We start from the raw sequence: 23,836 nt of genomic DNA, 5'->3' as shown, positions 1-23,836 counted from the left end.
CTAAGATGAACATGTGAAATACAGTGGGTGTTCGAACACATTTTTTCCGGGATTGCACCATTGCACAGTATTTCGTGTGGGACATGAGAGCTCATCAGACATATCGAATTGCATTTTGAATACGAGGAATGTCCTTCTCATATCAAATAATTGTGAATAATTTGCCATAACATTTGTATTATATCGCAAATTAAAAAAATAAATCGAAATTATTAGATATCAGAAGGACATTCCTCATATTCAGAATGCAATTCGGTATGTCTGATGTGCTCTAGTCATGACCCACAAAAATACTGTGCAAACGTTGCTATTCGAACCCTTAAAGTATTACCAAACACTTGTTTTTGTACAAGCTGTATCAAAATGATGGTTCTCGACACATATGAATCATTTTCAAGAAAATATTCAAATTATATAATCATTTGGAATTGAAATAGTTTGGCAAAACGGGGTTCCTGGTAGGGTCACCGAGCGGGCCGAGCGGCGATGGCGGGTTAAGGTTTGGCCGATAGAAGACCAGGGTGGTGGCTTATTGGTAAAAGTAACTGAGTCTACACACAAATACAATATTTCTTAACTTTTTTCATAAAACAACAACAAACAATGCACACCAATAATAAGAGAAATAGAACTGCCATGCCAACTGCTCGACTCTACAAATGTGATACTAAAATCCACATGTAACACGCTGTCAGCAATATGGGAAGTCAAGCACTTAGCACAACATGATAATTACAGTAATATAAACGTTGCATTATTTATTCATGTATGTAATAATGTTGCAAATGACCACCTAAGGTGCACATTAACTTTTTGTATTTGCAATTTTAACACTGATTAGTTCCGATTATGTCACTCATTTCACGATTTCACCTGTATGCATGCTCCACGATCGCGATAGGCCTATTGCTGCATACCGTTGACTACGATTTAAGGTCCCATACTCACTCCACTAAATTAGTCCAATCTGGCTCAAGGGTTATCACCGTCATAGGTCTCCACAGAAATCACTATGTCAAATCACAAAATCGTAGGTCAAATCACACAATCATCCTTCAGTTGCAAAATTAGTTATGAATCATACAGCTGTTCGTGCTCTTCTATGCAGTCAAAGTCACACGAGCACAAAATCATGCAATACCATGTGGACAGAAGTAACACTTCACATTGACGCACTGCTATTAAATAATGTCAAAATCACGCTGGATCGCTGCAATCAAGCAGGGCGATAATGTCATTACATTACACAAATTAGCCATCATGATTGTCCCTTGATAGGAGATGAACGTTCTTTTCGTTTACAGTTTCACATTATTGCGTCTAGATTTTTCTCATCTCTCTCCAAAGAAACACAGCAAGGATGAGAGAGAGAGAGAGAGCAAGTCCTACAACACAGTCCCCAAGTTGCCAGCCAGTCACAGTTCAGCGATGACACATCCTCTAACTTGAGTGTCAAATGTTATTTATGCATACGGGTCGCGGCTGTCCAATTCTCAGAATGGTTTATTTGAAGGTTATATTTTGTTGTTTGTCCCTGAGGAAGGGCAGTTTATCTGCTCGAAATGTCGGTTGTATTTTTGTTAACTTTGTCCACTATCCCTGTGGTTTTAGATTTTTACTAGTGCAGTAACAGTGTACACCATCATGGTTTACATACTGTATTAATTATTATCTTGTCTTTGTCTTGTTCCCCACACCAAGTTGGTATCCCTGGCTCGAATCTTTCTAATATTAGTAAATTTAAAGTCATTGTTATAAGGAAACTTGATACCTATATTAATAGAGCAGCAAATATTAAAATTATAATTGACTTTGAATCCCCAAAGAAGGATCAATTATTTGACATTCAGTACATAACTTTACTTTTTTTTACTATACCATACATGTGTATATTCTGAAATAGTTTTAAGGTTTACTTACCTTTACAATATAAAATCTAACAAATTTATATAATGATATTATATCAAAATAAAAATGTAATCCAAAATATGCCTTAGTGTGTCAGTGTGTTGCAAATGATTACTATGGGACCTTAGGCTACCTGCCCGTGAAATATAACGCGTCCTAAGTCTATGATTTGATTTTGGTATCAGTGAATTGGTATGGGTCTCTTATTTCTATTTTAAATACCAAAAAGGTACAAACATCCAGATAGACGTAATCTCAAAAATCTCTGAATTCAACCAAAACCAAAAATCGTTTGATTTTTTGCCGTATTTATATCAGTTGAAATGACCCCAACTCTTATTTCAAAATGTGTAAAGTATCTCACAAGTCAGTACCACACAAGGATTGTGGGTGAATAGGTGTGGATGTGTATGTGCCAAGATAGTTAAGCTAGTGCCCCGTGTCATTACCCCTCCGGTTTTTAAACCGCCGAAGCATACGATCAGAAAAAAAACAGGAACCACCACACAAACCGATCGCCGGTGGTTGCAAGAATTTTCGCACCACGCACGTCCAAGTACACTTTCAAAGGGCGAACTGTAGTTAGCATAACAAAAATGACTGGTAAGAAAGTTAACTAGATTACCCCCCAAAAGGTCACGTCGTCTGTGGAAATAAAAAAAGGCCGAAATTGTGACAAGAATGGTCACCCTTTCAAGCGACTGAAAATACAGCTTATTTAAGAGCCGATGGCAACATGGGATCATCAGCAGAAGTATTTTACTAACATATTGGACTAACATTACAGGTATGCGGTTCTTCACAATATAACAGTATTAATGGTAAGTAAAGTCCAAGAGTTCGTCATTTTTTGGCACAAATAATCTTGACTAAAAAAGACGTCACGGACGTAAACATCAATCTCCTAATTTGCATATAGCCGCCATTCGTCCAGTTAGCTCGTCCAATTCCAAGGGGTGCCATGTCAATGCATGTGTCCACAAGAGCATAGAGAGGTATTAGGTCGGGTATGTTTTAGGTCAAACGTCACATGTCAAAATTCATTTGAGGCCATTTTCTAAACTTGTTCAACATGTTCATGCAATTTCATAGGAGTAATGGGTCCTCAGAATTTGGGGTCAACGGTCATTCCCAATTCCAAAGGCCTCTATCCATGTAACATGGACAGAGGGTAAAGATGTGTTACGTATATAAGGTATGTTGTATGTCAAAGGTCGTTGTGAAGTTATTTTTCAAAATTGTTCAAAATGCTCCTTCGTCCACAGAATCCGATGGATTTTTATGCAACGTCAGAGTGAACCATGGTTCATCACCCAAGGTTCACCCCCATTTCCAAAGTTTGAGATATAAAAGCTATGTCGTAGGTCAGAAGCCATTATGCCAAAGGTCATTTGAGCTTATTTTCCAAAAATTCTCAGAATGCTGCTCACACATTCATTCATATCTTTTACATTACTTGACTTATTTAATGGTACAATGTTTTCACCAACCGATAGACTGGCTATATGACTCGTAGTTCGGCTTTGTTGACACAAAAGATTATAGCCTATTAGGTATGAATTATTTTATTTTATTTTTTATGGTGAACATGTTTTAAAGTATTGCTATTTGATTTGTAAGGATAAGAAAGTATGTTTTGCCGTTTCAACGAACGAAAACGAGTGAGTATTGCCAAAGTTATGTTTAAATTAATATTATGACTTTAAAAGTTATAGGTTAGGCCTACATAGGACTACGGTATCATTGACCACTGATACCACTGATATGAGCACAGCAATATATGTTTGGCAGTGCTTGTCAAAACTCTTCCATTGTCTGGGGAAGGTGTGGCTCCTTTCTAACCCTGCGCTTCAGTAAATCCCAAACATGTTATATCGGATTTACGTCCGGCGAGCGAGCTTGTTACGTCACTCCATGCGCTCGATGCCTTCTTCCTCAAGGGAGTTCTCCACCAACCTGGCCGGCCCTGTGGGGACGAGCATTATCGTCCATTAGAACAAAATATTTGCCAACAGCAACAGCGTAAGGAATAACAATGGTACGGAGAATCTCATTCAGATACCGCTTACCAGTGACACCACCTCTGGGAAAGATAAAGAGATCTGTACGTCCTTCAACACTGATGCCACCCCATATCACTATCGAACCACCTCCATAATTGTCATGTTCAAAAACACGCTCTTCATGATATCATCATTGTCCTCGTTCTCTCCAGACTAGTGCACGTCTGTAAGAGCCCAGTACGTAACAAAATCCCAGTACGTATCAATTTGATATGTATTGGGCTCAACCTCTTCTACCTAGAACAAAAAGTGGCAAAAAATAATTCATCCCGCCCAATACGTAACAAAACTAAAATTTGATTAAAACTACTTTATTCATACTCCCTCCCTCTGTAGTGGTTTTTGTTACGTATTGGGCTCTATACATTTTTTTTTTGTTACGTATTGGGCATTGTTTTTCAAGCAAATTATGGATAATATGTGCATGTGTTTTTATAGAAGTACTTTATATTGACCCAGTAACTCATTTTGAGTCTTTCTAGAACAAAATATTTGACAGTGTTTTATCTCTAGACTTGGAATTTATTTGTTACGTATTGGCCTCTGGTTATTTTAAAAGGACATTATCATGATTAAATGCATGTTTTTGTTATAGAATTACTTTATATTGACTCAGTAAATCCTTTTGAGTCATTTTGAGTCGTTCTAGAAAAAAAATTGACAGTGTTTTTCTCTAGACTTAGAATTTTTTGTTACGTATTGGGCTCTGGTTATTTTTAAAGCAAATTATGGGTTTTAGGTGCATGTTTTTGTTATAGAATTACTTTATATTGACTCAGTAAATCCTTTTGAGTCATTTTGATTCTTTCTAGAAAAAAAATTTTGACAGTGTATTTTCTCTAGACTTAGAATTTTTTTTGTTACGTATTGGGCTCTGGTTATTTTTAAAGCAAATTATGGGTTTTAGGTGCATGTTTTTGTTATAGAATTACTTTATATTGACTCAGTAAATCCTTTTGAGTCATTTTGATTCTTTCTAGAAAAAAAATTTTGACAGCGTTTTTTCTCTAGACTTAGAATTTTTTTGTTACGTATTGGGCTCTGGTTATTTTTAAAGCAAATTATGGGTTTTAGGTGCATGTTTTTGTTATAGAATTACTTTATATTGACTCAGTAAATCCTTTTGAGTCATTTTGAGTCTTTCTAGAAAAAAATTTTTGACAGTGTTTTTTCTCTAGACTTAGAATTTTTTTGTTACGTATTGGTCTCTGGTTATTTTTAAAGCAAATTATGGGTTTTAGGTGCATGTTTTTGTTATAGAATTACTTTATATTGACTCAGTAAATCCTTTTGAGTCATTTTGATTCTTTCTAGAAAAAAAATTTTGACAGCGTTTTTTCTCTAGACTTAGAATTTTTTTTGTTACGTATTGGGCTCTGGTTATTTTTAAAGCAAATTATGGGTTTTAGGTGCGTGTTTTGTTATAGAATTACTTTATATTGACTCAGTAAATCCTTTTGAGTCATTTTGAGTCGTTCTAGAAAATTATTTTTTACAGTGTTTTTTCTCTAGACTTAGAATTTTTTGTTACGTATTGGTCTCTGGTTATTGTGGTGATTTGTTGCATTTTTGTTTGCTATAAACTTATTTTATATTGACCCGGTAACTCATTTTGAGTCATCTTAATACTAATTATGGCGTGTCCGTCCGTCCTCTGTCCGCGCGCTATTTTCCCGTTCGCGCGGTGCGTTATCGCGTACGCGCGGTGCGAAATCGCGTGCTCGCGGTGTGCTATCGCGGAGTATCAACGGGGGTGTGCGCAGAGTACCGCATCGCGTAACAGTGTGACAGGTGCATCTCATCGGACCAATATAGGCCTTTTTCAAGATGATTAACATAAAATCATCAGTTATGGTAAGGCCTATATATTAACCCGTTTGCGTTCACATTTCTCCCGATTGAATTGACGGCCTACATCCAGATAGGCCTACTACTAGAATCTCTGGTATTTTTGGGTCCTCCAATGTGGTAGCAGGACAGGGCTTGAAAGAGGCGAACGATGTGTTTTCAGATTATGGGTATACCGAAGTAAACCGACACAGCTACAAAACAGTTGTGAGAGACGTATATCGTAGTAGTTTGAAAGGTATTAAAAAGGTTTTAAAAGTATTATGGGTAACGGTGTTAGTATTAGAGATAGGCCTATCACGAGAACCGCCCAACCCGAGAACCGCGAAATCTAGTTTTGAATAATTCTAGAACAAAGCTGATTATGGTTATTAGGTGCATGTTTTTGTTATAGAATTACTTTATATTGACTCAGTAACTCATTTTGATTAATTTGGAGTCTTCTAGAAAAAAAAAATTGACAGTGTTTTTCTTTAGACATAGAATTTTTCTTGTTACGTATTGGGCTCTGGTTATTTTTAAAGCAAATTATGGTTATTAGTGCGTGTTTTTGTTATAGAATTACTTTATATTGACCCAGTAACTCATTTTGAGTCATTTGTGACTCTTTCTAGAGTCATTTTGAGTATTTTTAGAACAAAATGTTTGTCAGTGTTTTTCGGCTGGATTTTTTTTGTTACGTATTGGGCTCTATACATTTTTTATGTGTTTTGGGGTTACACTGTCGGTAAAGCTCTTTTATCCGGATTTTTTCGCATATATGGACTTGAGCTGACCTCCAGTTAATATTTATTTATCTATACATTTTTTATGTGTTTTGGAGGTTACACTGTCGGTAAAGCTCTTTTATCCGGATTTTTTCGCATACATGGACATGAGCTGACCTCCAGTTAATATTTATCGAAGAAAGAAAACAATTCGAGTGGGTCTAATTTTTTGTTACTTATTGGGCTCTTTACATTTTTTATGTGTTTTGGAGGTTACACTGTCGGAAAAGCTCTTTTATCCGGATTTTTTTGCATATATGGACATGACCTGACCTCCATTTAATATTTATCGAAGAAAAAAGAAAAAAAAAAATTCAATTGGGTCTAATTTTTTGTTACGTATTGAGCTCTATACATTCTTTATGCGTTACACGGTCGGTAAAGCTCTTTTATCCGGATTTTTTCGCATATATGGACATGACCTGACCTCCAGTTAATATTTATCGAAGAAAAAAAAATTCGAGTGGGTCTAATTTTTTGTTACGTATTGTGCTCTATACATTTTTTATGTGTTTTGGAGGTTACACTGTCAGTAAAGCTCTTTTATCCGGATTTTTTTCGCATATATGGACATGAGCTGACCTCCAGTTAATATTTATCGAAGAAAAAGAAAAAATTCGAGTGGGTCTAATTTTTTGTTACGTATTGGGCTCTATACATTTTTTTATGTGTTTTGGAGGTTACACTGTCGGTAAAGCTCTTTTATCCGGATTTTTTCGCATACATGGACATGAGCTGACCTCCAGTTAATATTTATCGAAGAAAGAAAAAAATTCGAGTGGGTCTAATGTTTTGTTACGTATTGGGCTCTTTACATTTTTTATGCGTTTTGGAGGTTACACTGTCGGAAAAGCTCTTTTATCCAGATTTTTTTGCATATATGGACATGACCTGACCTCCAGTTAATATTTATCGAAGAAAGAAAAAAATCGAGTGGGTCTAATTTTTTGTTACGTATTGAGCTCTATACATTCTTTATGCGTTACACGGTCGGTAAAGCTCTTTTATCCGGATTTTTTCGCATATATGGACATGACCTGACCTCCAGTTAATATTTATCGAAGAAAGAAAAAAATTCGAGTGGGTCTAATTTTTTGTTACGTATTGGGCTCTATACATTCTTTATGCGTTACACGGTCGGTAAAGCTCTTTTATCCGCATTTTTCGTATATATGGACATGACCTGACCTCCAGTTAATATTTATCGAACAAAGAAAAAAAATTCGAGTGGGTCTAATTTTTTGTTACGTATTGGGCTCTTTACATTTTTTATGTGTTTTGGAGGTTACACTGTCGGAAAAGCTCTTTTATCCGGATTTTTTCGCATATATGGAAATGACTTGACCTCCGGTTAATATTTATCGAAGAAAGAAAACATTTCGAGTGGGTCTAATTTTTTGTTACGTATTGGGCTCTATACATTTTTTATGTGTTTTGGAAGTTACACTGTCGGTAAAGTTCTTTTATCCGGATTTTTTCGCAAATATGGACATGAGCTGACCTCCAGTTAATATTTATCGAAGAAAGAAAAAAATTCGAGTGGGTCTAATTTTTTGTTACGTATTGGGCTCTTTACATTTTTTATGCGTTTTGGAGGTTACACTGTCGGAAAACCTCTCTTATCCGGATTTTTTCGCATATATGGACATGATCTGACCTCCAGTTAATATTAATCGAAGAAAGAAAACAATTCGAGTGGGTCTAATTTTTTGTTACGTATTGGGCTCTATACATTTTTTATGTGTTTTGGAGGTTACACTGTCGGTAAAGCTCTTTTATCCGGATTTTTTCGCAAACATGGACATGAGCTGACCTCCAGTTAATATTTATCGAAGAAAGAAAAAATTCGAGTGGGTCTAATTTTTTGTTACGTATTGGGCTCTTTACATTCTTTATGCGTTTTGGAGGTTACACTGTCGGAAAAGCTCTTTTATCCGGATTTTTTGCATATATGGACATGACCTGACCTCCATTTAATATTTATCGAAGAAAGAAAACAAATCGAGTGGGTCTAATTTTTTGTTACGTATTGGGCTCTATACATTCTTTATGCGTTACACGGTCGGTAAAGCTCTTTTATCCGGATTTTTTCGCATATATGGACATGAGCTGACCTCCAGTTAATATTTATCGAAGAAAGAAAAAAATTCGAGTGGGTCTAATTTTTTGTTACGTATTGGGGTCTTTACATTTTTTATGCGTTTTGGAGGTTACACTGTCGGAAAAGCTCTTTAATCCGGATTTTACGCCTATATGGATATGACTTGACCTCCGGTTAATATTTATCGAAGAAAGAAAAAATTCGAGTGGGTCTAATTTTTTGTTACGTATTGGGCTCTATACATTTTTTATGTGTTTTGGAGGTTACACTGTCGGTAAAGCTCTTTTATCCGGATTTTTTCGCATACATGGACATGAGCTGACCTCCAGTTAATATTTATCGAAGAAAGAAAACAATTCGAGTGGGTCTAATTTTTTGTTACGTATTGGGCTCTTTACATTTTTTATGTGTTTTGGAGGTTACACTGTCGGAAAAGCTCTTTTATCCGGATTTTTTTGCATATATGGACATGACCTGACCTCCATTTAATATTTATCGAAGAAAGAAAACAAATCGAGTGGGTCTAATTTTTTGTTACGTATTGAGCTCTATACATTCTTTATGCGTTACACGGTCGGTAAAGCTCTTTTATCCGGATTTTTTCGCATATATGGACATGACCTGACCTCCAGTTAATATTTATCGAAGAAAGAAAAAATTCGAGTGGGTCTAATTTTTTGTTACGTATTGGGCTCTATACATTTTTTATGTGTTTTGGAGGTTACACTGTCAGTAAAGCTCTTTTATCCGGATTTTTTCGCATATATGGACATGAGCTGACCTCCAGTTAATATTTATCGAAGAAAGAAAGAAAAAAATTCGAGTGGGTCTAATTTTTGTTACGTATTGGGCTCTATACATTTTTTATGTGTTTTGAAGGTTACACTGTCGGTAAAGCTCTTTTATCCGGATTTTTTTCGCATACATGGACATGAGCTGACCTCCAGTTAATATTTATCGAAGAAAGAAAAACATTCGAGTGGGTCTAATTTTTTGTTACGTATTGGGCTCTGGGAGGGCGAGTTAGCGCAGCGGTAGTTCCCTCGCTTTGCACCACTGAGGTCCCGCGTTCAAGCCCCGGCGCGGCCCAAGGACTCATGTGCACTTGGTTTATCCCGATTCCATGCTCGCTCTCGCAGGTTTTCTCCGGGATCTCCGGTTTCCTCCTGCTTTCAAAAAATCGGTGATTAGTTGTTTGGTTATCAAAACTTCCTTCACCCAATGGAATTTGGGGAGCTGCACAGATAATTGGTGGATGTTACAATCTAAGTGCGGATAGGTCTGCGCCTGAGGTTCGGCTGCAACTGGCCTAGATGATGCGATCTGATTGTGATGATTCACCATGGCAGCGAAATTACAGCGCTTTGAATCCTTCAAGATCTAGCTGGAAAAAGGCGCTATATAAATCCGAAATTTATTTATTATTTATTATACATTCTTTATGCGTTACACGGTCGGTAAAGCTCTTTTATCCGCATTTTTCGCATATATGGACATGACCTGACCTCCAGTTAATATTTATCGAACAAAAAAAAAATTCGAGTGGGTCTAATTTTTGTTACGTATTGGGCTCTTTACATTTTTATGTGTTTTGGAGGTTACACTGTCGGAAAAGCTCTTTTATCCGGATTTTTTCGCATATATGGAAATGACTTGACCTCCGGTTAATATTTATCGAACAAAGAAAAAAATTCGAGTGGGTCTATTTTTTGTTACGTATTGGGCTCTTTTGCATTTTTTATGCGTTTTGGAGGTTACACTGTCGGAAAACCTCTTTATCCGGATTTTTACGCATATATGGACATGACTTGACCTCCGGTTAATATTTATCGAAGAAAGAAAAAAATTCGAGTGGGTCTAATTTTTTGTTACGTATTGGGCTCTTTACATTTTTTATGCGTTTTGGAGGTTACACTGTCGGAAAAGCTCTTTAATCCGGATTTTTACGCCTATATGGACATGACTTGACCTCCGGTTAATATTTATCGAAGAAAGAAAAAAATTCGAGTGGGTCTAATTTTTTGTTACGTATTGGGCTCTATACATTTTTTATGTGTTTTGGAGGTTACACTGTCAGTAAAGCTCTTTATCCGGATTTTTTCGCATATATGGACATGAGCTGACCTCCAGTTAATATTTATCGAAGAAAGAAAAAAAAAAATTCGAATGGGTCTATTTTTTTGTTACGTATTGGGCTCTATACATTTTTTATGTGTTTTGGAGGTTACACTGTCGGAAAAGCTCTTTTATCCGGATTTGTACGCATATATGGACATGACTTGACCTCCGGTTAATATTTATCGAAGAAAGAAAAAAATTCGAGTGGGTATAATTTTTTGTTACGTATTGGGCTCTATACATTTTTTATGTGGGATTTTCGTGTTTCCAAAGCATTGAGTGAGAGTTTACCAGAAATTCTATTGAAATTGGAAGGTTTTTCTCAACACTTTAAAAATAATCCGGTAGAAGTTGGGTACCATTATTTTGGAATGTCTCATTATACAGATTTGTAGGTATGGTGATTTTGGATAGTGAATGGATGAATAGTAAATTAATTATACTCCTCACCAAAAAACATTTTTCTTAGTGTATTCGCTGTCGTAGTGCACGTTAGAATATGACCGTTGCCAGGTCAACTGGATCACGCTTTCCTTGTTACGAACCACTGATCGAAATGATCAAAACACAAAGCCTGGCAAAACAAATCATGGCATATCAAAATTCGGAACAGGTGCTTGAGCCCAGGCTTGGAGCAGTAACCAATGGTTACTAACGTGCACTACGACAGCGAATTAACTCAGTCCCAGCTGTCCCTCAACCAATTGCAACAATTCGGCGTGGTATTTGAATCTTCTATTGTGCATGCTTTTGGCTTGGCCCAATTCTAAAGGCCGGCTTACACGATGCAATTTTCCATGCAATTGCCTGTTGCACAGACCTTGGAAAAATATTGCTCCGTGTATTTTGGATTTGCAAGGAATTAATCCCCCAAGCATCAGGCAAATTAATCCCCCAAGCAACAGGCAAAAAGGTAGAGACATGCCAGGGGGGTGACACTAAATTCACGGCTTTTATTTAGCCACGCAAACCTATGGAAATTTTGTTGGCTTGCTCTCAACAAAGTGAGGCAAGGTATCGATCGGAGATGATAATTCACATCATCTCCTACTCAGCCCATGTGATTGAGGTCACCACATAAAGGTGTCGTAAGTTTAGCGAATCGAACCTGTTGAAGATAGTAAAAAGCGCCCCCAAGCAAGGTTAGACCGGGCGGAAGTGGGTCAACTACTATGATCCCATCAGGCCACAGTGATTTGTTTCTGCAAGAAAGTCTTTTAATTTGATAATGGAATGTCTTGTTGATATAGTAATGTCGAAATTGAGACTAACTATCGATAATACAAAGGAAATATACGACAAGCATAAGATATGAAATACAGTGAGTATTTGAAGTCAAAAATCATGTGACCTTCCAAAATGGCACCCGCGGCAATAGTTTTTGCCATGTGCTTCCTCCCTGTGGAAAAGTATCCCGAAAAATATCAATCTGCCCTAATACACTTATTGGTGTAGCATGCCAGTATGAATTATTGTTGAAAAGTAGAAAAGCACCGTAATTTAAATTTTGACATTTAATTGTATACCGCCACTAATAATCCAAAAATCCGATCTTTATTCATCACGTCTATTGGCTCATTTTCTTACATTGAACTATTATAGGCACTTCAACATCGATGATAACCAGCGTACACCACAAGACCCCAGAAAAAAATCATAGGCTCACGTCAAACCGTCTGTACCTGTCTTCAATCATATAATAGATTGAATACAATACCGTTCTTTTCAAAGAGCCTAATCTTACAGATGCATGTGATTAGCATTTCTTTGACATCTATGGTTCAATGCATCGGTAGGTCCTACTGCATGAACGTGAGTGCGGGCGATATAGTCAAAATTGTATTCATCTATTGTTATGGTAGTTAATCCGATTTAAATACGTCACTTCGCCAGCGTGCCTATAAACGTATTCTGTTAGGGAGTAGCCTACATTAAACAATTACAATTTCAAACTTTGTGATTGGCAATAGGCCCCTACCGGTATGCAAAAAGTATGCATGGCACACCGTCGACGTCCTATACGATAAATATAAATTTAATACTCCGTTGGTGAGCGACGGGCGAGTGGTAGTGAGCGACAGGCGAGTGGTATTTCACTGAACGCAAGAAAAGGAGTTCTATCTGATTGGCTAGCAATCGATCGCTTAGGTCGCTCAGTAGTCAACTACAAACTCATGCATTCAATTCGATTGAAATCGATCATTCTATTATTGACGAAGATAAAGAGCGTGATAGTGTGTCAATAATGCACATTGTATTGCAGCTGGATTTTACATGCATTCTTTTATATACATTTTTCTCAAAGAGTTGAATATGATTACAATTTTTACTCAGGATTTCAAATTTTTACCCGCAAATTGCAGTTAAACATATCCACAGCAAAATACCGGTCCTCACTAATTAGTACATTTAATTTCCAGTTAGTACATTTAAACGAAACCTGTGATTTACGTGACAACAAATAAAATTTTCTTACAATAGAAATATCATATGGGATACTGATATGGTAGGCCGCAACCGCCACAACGTGGAGCTGCTACGCGTAGCTGACTTTTTGTTCCGTGGAGCCAAATTGACCAATCATGTTAGAGTTTTTCATTACTCGGAGGTAAAACTGACCAATCAAGTACGACTTACTCATTACGTGAAGCGAATTTAGTCATTAAGAATTTGCCAGACGAGCTTCACGTAGTTGCAAGATATCCTCGGTCACGATAGTTATGATTCAAAAAGTAATTTATGAAAAGTACGAACCGACTTATTATTAAGATGGACATGCACTCACAAGAAACTCATACAGTATTGTACACAACTATATAGCTAGGCAGAGTGGCGGTAAACCATGCACACAATTCTGCGATCTGCAGTGTATCGCCGGGAGCTGATTTGTACATCTTGCGCGGCGTGGCCTGCGGAATTCGACCTTCAGCAAACCAGTTCGGATTTACTTTATATACTAGTAGTAGGCCATACATACTGTACTGCCCGTTTTCCTATACACAATACTCAGTGCGCTCACCATTGACGCGTGACCTAGTGTATGTTAGAAGTATTATGCCATTGCCTATATGACGTCACTGTGTAAAAATAACCAGTCAATATTTAAAGTATTCTCTGAAATTCTAGAAAATATAGTTTTGTAACATTTCCTAAATTTTTAGCTAATTTAGGTGTTTGGAAATATTGGTACTTTTGTGTTTTAGGAAGGATATGTAAACGACAGATAACACCAAAAAATATGAACAAATTATTTCTAAACCGTGTTAAGTCTGCAAACCATTATGTTTCTCATTTTCAAGAACGCTGGTTAACAATAAGCAGACTATTGTCTCATTTCGTAAACAAAAGCCCAGACAGTATTGTTACCTTGCGTTCGCTTTATAATCATTCACCCAACTGAAACTATAATACCAGCTCATTGTTCATTGCACAGGTAAAACAGACACAAGTGCAGTGTGTATTTAACCAGAGAAGATCTGATGTAACATAGTTGAGCTGTTTTCATTGAGTGTTATCTTGGTTTAATAGCTTTTAATGGGGTTTAAGTCATTCAAAGGTCGTGGTGAATTCTACTGTAGACATGACTGCATCATGATTATTTTAAAGTCAACAACATTCAACAATATGATCACCGTGATAGTATGGCAGTATCAGTACCGTGGGTGTCAGTGATCCTGGCCTGACACAGTAGACAAACAAACAAACACGCCACACACATGGCACATGCATGCAAGGTAACATTGACTATACACTAATCAAACACTGGTATTGATCCTGTACAACTGTTGGTGGTTTATTTACATTAGATTCATTTAAAATCCACATAGTAAACATTAATTTTGGCAAGAGTTTTCTCTCTCTGGAACCACACCACTCCACGCCATACATCAATTCTCCCAGTCACATTTCCCCAATATGAAATTTTAAAAAAAGTGAAATTTTAATTTTATTTCTTTCAAAGTTTGGAAGAGGCGGGGTTCGAACTCACGGCGCGCCGTTCTGCCTATCACATATACCATATATGACATGTATGACCAGCGCCTTAGACCGCTCGACCACGAAGGACTTGATAGTGTCATCGTGAAAATTTAAACATATAATATTAATAAATCGCAACTTCATTACTACATCATATTTTGGAAGTTTATCTGCTTAAAACATTAATGTGTATTATAATAAAGCTACCATTATTTATATTGTTGAATTCTCAAGCGCATAGAAACAATTAATACGAGGGTCCTATGAATAGGCCTACATACACAATACATAAAATCGATTTTGATATCGGCCACGTGCTCCGCTGTGCATGTGGTTTCCTGCAGTGGCGGAAGTAGTATTACGAAGTGCATCCGAACTCCATTTTGAAGCAAATGCTTTTGATAAGGCATTGGATTGTTCCAGTTTGCATCCTAAATCCACATTAGACCCCTAATTTTACTTACAAAATCAAAAGATTAGATTATCATAACAACAAAACGGTAATCTTTTGTCGGGTCTAATGTGAAAATTACATTAAAAAAATACAGTTTTTACAGAATTAATTTTCACTTAATTCCAAAAAAAATGGCGTATATAAGATTGAAATAAATTCTCTACCTTCTATACTAGATCAATTGTGATGCAAGTTGTTATCAAAAATTGTTGTGATAGATGTACAGTTAATATTCATATATTCCATTACCTATCTGATGGTACCGTTTTTACACAGAAAATATTTATTTGAAAAACCTGCCACTCGGCTTTTTCCGGAAAGGTCACAGGGTCGCTGTGACCTGTGCAATAATTACAATTAAAATTTTTCTTATTCTAACAGCAAGCGTTTCTAGAATGTATTATGGCGAAATGTGGTGTACTCTGGAACGATGATGCATCAACTGGCTCCGCGTAATGAAAAGATCTAACATGATTGGTCAATTTAGCTCCGCGAAGCGAAAAGTAAGCTACGCGTAGCAGCTCCACGTTGTGGCGGTTACGGCCAGCCATATACTGATCATGCGAAAATCGTAAAACATAGAATAGAAACAGTGTGGCCGGCTCTCAAAATCTCAAATTGTATGCATAGCCTGAGTCGCACGGCCTATCTCGAACAAAATCACCATGCGTATATGTTGAAAAACGTGAGGATTTATCGTACTACCACGGCAATTTTTAACACGAAGATATAGGGATGTTGACGGTGTGCATGGGTGACACCCAGGAGCGATTATAGTATTTGTTTCCTTGCTACATCATATTTTGATTGTTTCCGTTTGCCATAATTTAACACAGAATAAAAGCAAAACTCACTGAAAAATAACATTTGCTGAAAATCAACTAAGTTTAGGAAGTGTTCAGAAATACTTTGGTGGGGGACAATATATTTTTTCGTGTTACAAATTGTTTAACCCCCCTATCCCCTCTTCGTGAACCCAAAACTTTGTTGACCCCCTGTCTCACAAGTTAATGGACCTAAAACTGTTATGACCCCACCCTCATATTAAGTACAAAAATATTCCCCCCAACCTGTACCATTGTACATCAAACGATAGAGGAAATAATATTATTAAATAATACTAAAACTTGTATTCATGTCAGTGTTGTGAGTCGGTCTTAATTTACATGGTAATTTACCGCCATCTTAATTTACCATAGTAAAATAGGGTAATTTTTTTTAAATTAAAACTTCAAATAATATTGTTTTTGTTTGTTTGTTTTAGATGACAATTACAGTTTCATGCAAAAGAGTTATGCAAATACTTTAAAATGTACGTTCGGCACATAGGCCTACGCGTCATGGCCTATACCTGCCTGGCAAAGCTAGTCTGGTCGGAATGTGCACAATAATTATGTTTCGTTCGGTAGCCGATACAAACGGCAACTACTCTGTCCCTTGATCAAACGTCTATTATATTAACGCCCTCTGGCCAGGTAAGACCATCATTTTAATAACAATATGCTATTAACATATGAATTGGACACATGCAAATTACGAAGTGTCACATCCTGATTTAATAATCCTTGGACATGCTCTACTTTCAAGGTTGTTGCATGCAATCTAACCTCCTTCAGCCAATCAGCTGAATGAGCACCGGCTAGTCACTGCATTCATTTGGGAATGTGTAGGGACCAGCTTGATTCACCATCCACAACATGATAAATGTGTGCACATGCTACATTATAATACACCTGTAGGCCTATGTTGTTGTTGTTGGTGGTGTTTAGCCCTTTTGATCTTAGTTTTCCTTAGCCTTTATGGAAAATTGTATAGATATACAGGAGAGGATGGCAATCTTTTGCTTTCAGGACAACACATGAGCCATTTTGATATTAATACGAAAATCAATAACCAATACTTATGTTTTGAGTATATCCCAAACCTATGGCCACGCTCAAGGAATTGCAAGGCCGAACATTGCTTCGTCTATTTTCATCAATTGCACAGCTTCATGGTCAGTGAGCACATAATCTCACCCACTAATGGGCCTTGCAATGGAAATTTCATCGTGTAAGCCCACCTTAAGGGGTGGGGTATGAACGTTTGGACAGTATTTATTGTGGGATATTAGAGCACATCAGACATATCGAATTGCATTCTGAATACGAAGAATGTCATTCTGATATCAAATAATTTTGATTTTTGAAATTCGCAATTTAATTTTAATTTTATGGCAAATCATTAAAAATTGATATTTTTGATATTTAACAGTACTTGATTTACTTCGAGGACTGTTATATATCAAAATTTGAAAAATATCAAATTTTATAATTTGTCATAAAATTTGTATTATATTGTGATTTTCAAAAATGAAAATTATTTGATATCAGAAAGACATGCTTCGTATTCAGAATGCAATTCGATAGGTCTGAGGTGCTCTCATGTCCCACAAAAATACTGTCGAAACGCAATAAATGCTCATTTTAGAACCCTTAAGAAAATACAAATTGTATGCCCTGTGAATGTTCTGATGTTCACAAAACACTCCAGACGCACCCCAACTTGCCCTATCATTTGTTATAATGCACAAACTGTGACATCTTTTGAGTTACAGAGGTTGTGCATGAAATTATTGATTGGCTCCAAACAAAGGATTTGAACCGGTGTCCTTCACCGAAATCATGGCACAGTGCAGTCCATTCAATCAAATATTGTCATCAACCTATTTGATCGTAGTGTATTTGTTATGCGTGTGAGACAAACTCTCGCGGCAGATTGCAAATATGCTTTTGTTGAATGCATTTGAGTAGACCGCCATTATTGTGAATAGAGGCCTTGCATGTGACGTATCATCCCGTAAATATGGCGGACTACTCAAATGCATTCAATAAAAGCATGATTGCAATCTATCGTGACAGTTCGTCTCACACATAACCCTGCACCTGCCCTGCACTAATATCAAATAGGTTGATGACAACATTTGATTGAATTGACTGCACTCCGCCATATCTACGGTGAAGGACACCGGTTCAAATCCTTTGTTTGGAGCCAATCGATAAAAGAATGCAGGGCCTCTATTAGTAAAAGGATCAAAGAAAACAGGGTGGAATCAATGATCAATATGCATCATTACAATGTTCAAACACCCCTTACTGTAAAATATCCCATCAAAAGTTTCAAGTCGTTAGGCCAAAAAAAAAGGTTCGTCTTAAAGCTTGCGCGCGCGTTTGTAAAATCCACGATTTGACAAAAACAAATGCGGACATTTTTTTTTACTTTTTCCAGAAAAATCGGCGAAAATCAAACTTTTTCTCAAAATACCATGAAAAAAGTCGGGAATAAAAAAAAATCGCATTTCGCATTTGTTTTAAATTTCTCGTGAGCTTTGAGACAAACCTTTTTTTTTTTGCCTTATATAGGAATATTCGGATGGACCCAGCCCAGATATCTTGCTGTAAATCGGTCAAAATTGAACAAAAGGAGACAAGGAAGAATATTTCTTCATCGCTTTACTAATTTCTGTTGGGTCTGACCGTGTTTAGCAACTTTTCTTTCATGACTTTTTGCCAAAGTGAAAACTTTTCGAAATATATCCTAAAAACCGGGTGTCTAAGTTATTTGGACACACAGTAGTTGATCAGGCATGTACAATGTAACTAAGCTGAATTTATACTCAATCGCCGAGCGATTGCGATTAAACGCTTTTGAAAAGCGATGAGCAATCGCCGAATTTTGCGATGCATCGCTCATCGCTTTTGCATTTATACTTATCACGGCGATAGCGATTGCAGACGACAATTAAAATATTCTAAATGCCACAAAATACATTTTTAAAACAACAGTTGCTGTCAATAATTATTGCTTTGAATTAATTCATCACCAAAAATTAATAATCAAGAAAGGTAAATTAATAAGCAAAATAATAGATTCAGATGGTTGTATATGATTGGTTTACAGACGCATTCACGTGTTAAGCGATATCGCTGGGAAGTTGAGATTTCTTCAACTTGCAAAAGCGACTTGCAAAAGCGACGTCGCTTTTCTGCAATAGCGATCGAGTATAAATTCAGCTTAACTGTCAGCACTCAGAAAAAATACATAGAGCCCACGTATAAAAAAAAAGTCCAAATAAAATTGACAAATTATTTGTTCTAGAAAGACTCAAAATTACTCAAAAGTTACTGGGTCAATATAAAATAATTAAAGAGTAAACAATTTACAACCCTTAATTTGTTTTAAATACAACCAGAGCCCAATGCGTATCCAAAATAAATGTATAGAGCCAAAATACGTAATAAAGTTAGTCCATAGGAAAGCCAGTGACAACTAATTTGGTCTAAACAGACTAAAAGGGCGAGTTTCCCGACAAGAGTCTTAGTCTTAAAGGGCGAGTTTCCCGACAGGAGTCTTAGTAAGCCTTGAGGCTACTAAGCCTAGCCCGCTCTCGAAGCACGAGTGTTAACTCTAGCCCAGATTTCTTAAACGCAAATCAAACCTAGTCTTGCAGCTTAACGCTTGACAACCTCGTCCCTTTCTACCAGAGCCCAATACATAACAAATAAAAAACAATTCTAAGTAGGTCAATATAAAGTAATTCTACAGCAAAAAAAAGTATATGGAGAAAAAGCACTGTCAAATATTTTGTCTAGAAATACTCAAAATGACTCAAATTGAGTTACTGAGTCAATATAAAGTAATTCTATAGCAAAAACATGGAGAAAAAAATACTGTCAAATATTTTTTTCTAGAAAACCTCAAAATGAGTTACTGAGTCAATTCTATAACAAAAACATGCACTTAGTAATCATAATTTGCATTGAAAATAACCAGAGCACAATACGTAACAAAAAATGTATAGAGCCCAATATGTAACAAAAAATTCTATAAGTATAGAGAAAAAACAGAGTCAATTTCTTTTCTAGAAAGACTCAAAATGACTCAAAATGAGTTACTGAGTCAATATAAAGTAATTCTATAATAAAAACATGCTCTTAGTAATCATAATTTGCATTGAAAATAACCAGAGCCCAATACGTAACAAAAATGTATAGAGCCACGTAACAAAAAATTCTATAGGCCTAAGTATAAAGAAAAAACACTGTCAAATTTTTTTCTAGAAAGACTCAAAATGAGTTACTGAGTCAATATAAAGTAATTCTATAAAGAAAAAACACTGTCAAATTTTTTTCTAGAAAGACTCAAAATGAGTTACTGAGTCAAAATAAAGTAATTCTATAACAAAAACATGCACTTAGTAACCATAATTTGCATTGAAAATAACCAGAGCCCAATACGTAACAAAAAATGTTAGACCCACACGTAACAAAAAATTCTATAAGTATAGAGAAAAAACACTGTCAAATTTCTTTTCTAGAAAGACTCAAAATGAGTTACTGAGTCAATATAAAGTAATTTTATAACAAAAACATACACCTTATAACCATAATTTGCTTAAAAAATAACCAGAGCCCAATACGTAACAAAAAATTAGACCCACTCAAAATGTGTTCTTTCTTCGATAAATATTAACTGGGGTCAGGTCATGTCCATTATGTGAAAAAATCCGGATAAAAGAGCTTTTCCAACAATGTTGCCTGTAAAACGCATACTAATTGTATAGAGCCCAATACGTAACAAGAAATTAGACCCACTCAATTTTTTTTGTCTTTCTTCGATAATTTTTAACTGCAGGTCAAGTCATGTCCATATATGCGAAAAAATCCGGATAAAAGCTCCAAAACGCATACAAAATGTAAAGAGCCCAATACGTAACAAAAAATTAGACCCACTCGAATTTTTTTCTTTGTTCGATAAATATTAACCGGAGGTCAAGTCATGTCCATATATGAAAAAAAAAAATCCGGATAAAAGAGCTTTTCCGACAGTGTAACCTCCAAAACGCAAAACGTAACAAAAAATTAGACCCACTCGATTTTTTTTTTCTTTCTTCGGTAAATATTAACTGGAGGTCAGGTCCTGTCCATATATGCGAAAAAATCCGGATAAAAGAGCTTTTCCGACAGTGTTACCTCAAAAACGCATAAAAAATATACAGAGCCCAATACGTAACAAAAAATTAGACCCACTCGAATTTTTTTCTTTCTTCGATAAATATTAACTGGAGTTCAGGTCCTGTCCATATATGCGAAAAATCCGGATAAAAGAGCTTTTCCGACAGTGTAACCTTCAAAACGCATAAAAAATGTATAGATCCCAATACGTAACAAAAAATTAGACCCACTCGAATTTTTTTCATATATGGACATGACTTAACCGGATGTCAAGTCATGTCCATATATGAGAAAAAATCCGGATAAAAGAGCTTTTCCGACAGTGTAACCTCCAAAACGCATAACGTAACAAAAAATTAGACCCGCTCGATTTTTTTCTTTCTTCGATAAATATTAACTGGAGGTCAGGTCATGTCCATATATGCGAAAAAATCAGGATAAAAGAGTTTTTCCGACAGTGTTACCTCAAAAACGCATAAAAAATATACAGAGCCCAATACGTAACAAAAAATTAGACCCACTCGAATTTTTTTTCTTTCTTCGATAAATATTAACCGGAGGTCAAGTCATGTCCATATATGAGAAAAAATCAGGATAAAAGAGCTTTTCCGACAGTGTAACCTCCAAAACACATAAAAAATGTAAAGAGCCCAATACGTAACAAAAAATTAGACCCACTCGAATTTTTTTCTTTGTTCGATAAATATTAACTGGAGGTCAGGTCATGTCCATATATGCGAAAAATCCGGATAAAAGAGCTTTACCGACCGTGTAACGCATAAAGAATGTATAGAGCCCAATACGTAACAAAAAATTAGACCCACTCGAATTTTTTTTCTTTCTTCGATAAATATTAAATGGAAGTCAGGTCATGTCCATATATGCGAAAAAATCCGGATAAAAGAGGTTTTCCGACAGTGTAACCTCCAAAACGCATAAAATGTAAAGAGCCCAATACGTAATAAAAAATTAGACCCACTCGAATTTTTTTCTTTCTTCGATAAATATTAACTGGAGGTCAGCTCATGTCCATATTTGCGAAAAATCCGAATAAAAGAACTTTACCGACAGTGTAACCTCCAAACCACATAAAAATGTAAAGAGCCCAATACGTAACAAAAAATTAGACCCACTCGAATTTTTTTTTTTCTTCGATAAATATTAACCGGAGGTCAAGTCATGTCCATATATGCGAAAAATCCGGATAAAAGAGCTTTACTGACAGTGTAACCTCCAAAACACATAAAAAATGTATAGAGCCCAATACGTAACAAAAAATTAGACCCACTCGAATTTTTTTCTTTCTTCGATATATATTAACCGGAGGTCAAGTCATGTCCATATAGGCGTAACAATCCGGATTAAAGAGCTTTTCCGACAGTGTAACCTCCAAAACGCATAAAAAATGTAAAGAGCCCAATACGTAACAAAAAATTAGACCCACTCGAATTTTTTTCTTTCTTCGATAAATATTAACTGGAGGTCAGCTCATGTCCATATATGCGAAAAAATCCGGATAAAAGAGCTTTACCGACAGTGTAACCTCCAAAACACATAAAAAATGTATAGAGCCCAATACGTAACAAAAAAAATCCAGCCGAAAAACACTGACAAACATGTTGTTCTAAAAATACTCAAAATGACTCTAGAAAGAGTCACAAATGACTCAAAATGAGTTACTGGGTCAATATAAAGTAATTCTATAACAAAACACGCACTAATAACCATAATTTGCTTTAAAAATAACCAGAGCCCAATACGTAACAAGAAAAATTCTATGTCTAAAGAAAAAACATGGTCAAATTTTTTTCTAGAAGACTCAAAATGACTCAAAATGAGTTTCTGAGTCAATATAAAGTAATTCTATAACAAAAAAATGCACCTAATAACCATAATCAGCTTTGTTCTAGAATTATTCAAAACTAGATTTCGCGGTTCTCGGGTTGGGCGGTTCTCGTTATAGGCCTATCTCTAATACTAACACCGTTACCCATAATACTTTTAAAACCTTTTTAATACCTTTCAAACTACTACGATATACGTCTCTCACAACTGTTTTGTAGCTGTGTCGGTTTACTTCGGTATACCCATAATCTGAAAACACATCGTTCGCCTCTTTCAAGCCCTGTCCTGCTACCACATTGGAGGACCCAAAAATACCCAGAGATTCTAGTAGTAGGCCTATCTGGATGTAGGCCGTCAATTCAATCGGGAGAAATGTGAACGCAAACGGGTTAATATATAGGCCTTACCATAACTGATGATTTTATGTTAATCATCTTGAAAAAAGGCCTATATTGGTCCGATGAGATGCACCTGTCACACTGTTACGGTACTCTGCGCACACCCCCGTTGATACCATGCGATAGCACACCGCGAGCACGCGATTTCGCACCGCGCGTACGCGATAACGCACCGCGCGAACGCGATAGCGCGCGGACAGAGGACGGACGGACACGCCATAATTAGTATTAAGATGACTCAAAATGAGTTACCGGGTCAATATAAAGTAAGTTTATAGCAAACAAAAAATGCAACAAATCACCACAATAACCAGAGACCAACACGTAACAAAAAAATTCTAAGTCTAGAGAAAAAACATTGTA

This window comes from Amphiura filiformis, chromosome 16, assembly GCF_039555335.1.
Source record: "Amphiura filiformis chromosome 16, Afil_fr2py, whole genome shotgun sequence".
Lineage (NCBI taxonomy): Eukaryota > Metazoa > Echinodermata > Ophiuroidea > Amphilepidida > Amphiuridae > Amphiura > Amphiura filiformis.
Note: the sequence above shows the minus strand (reverse complement) of the source record.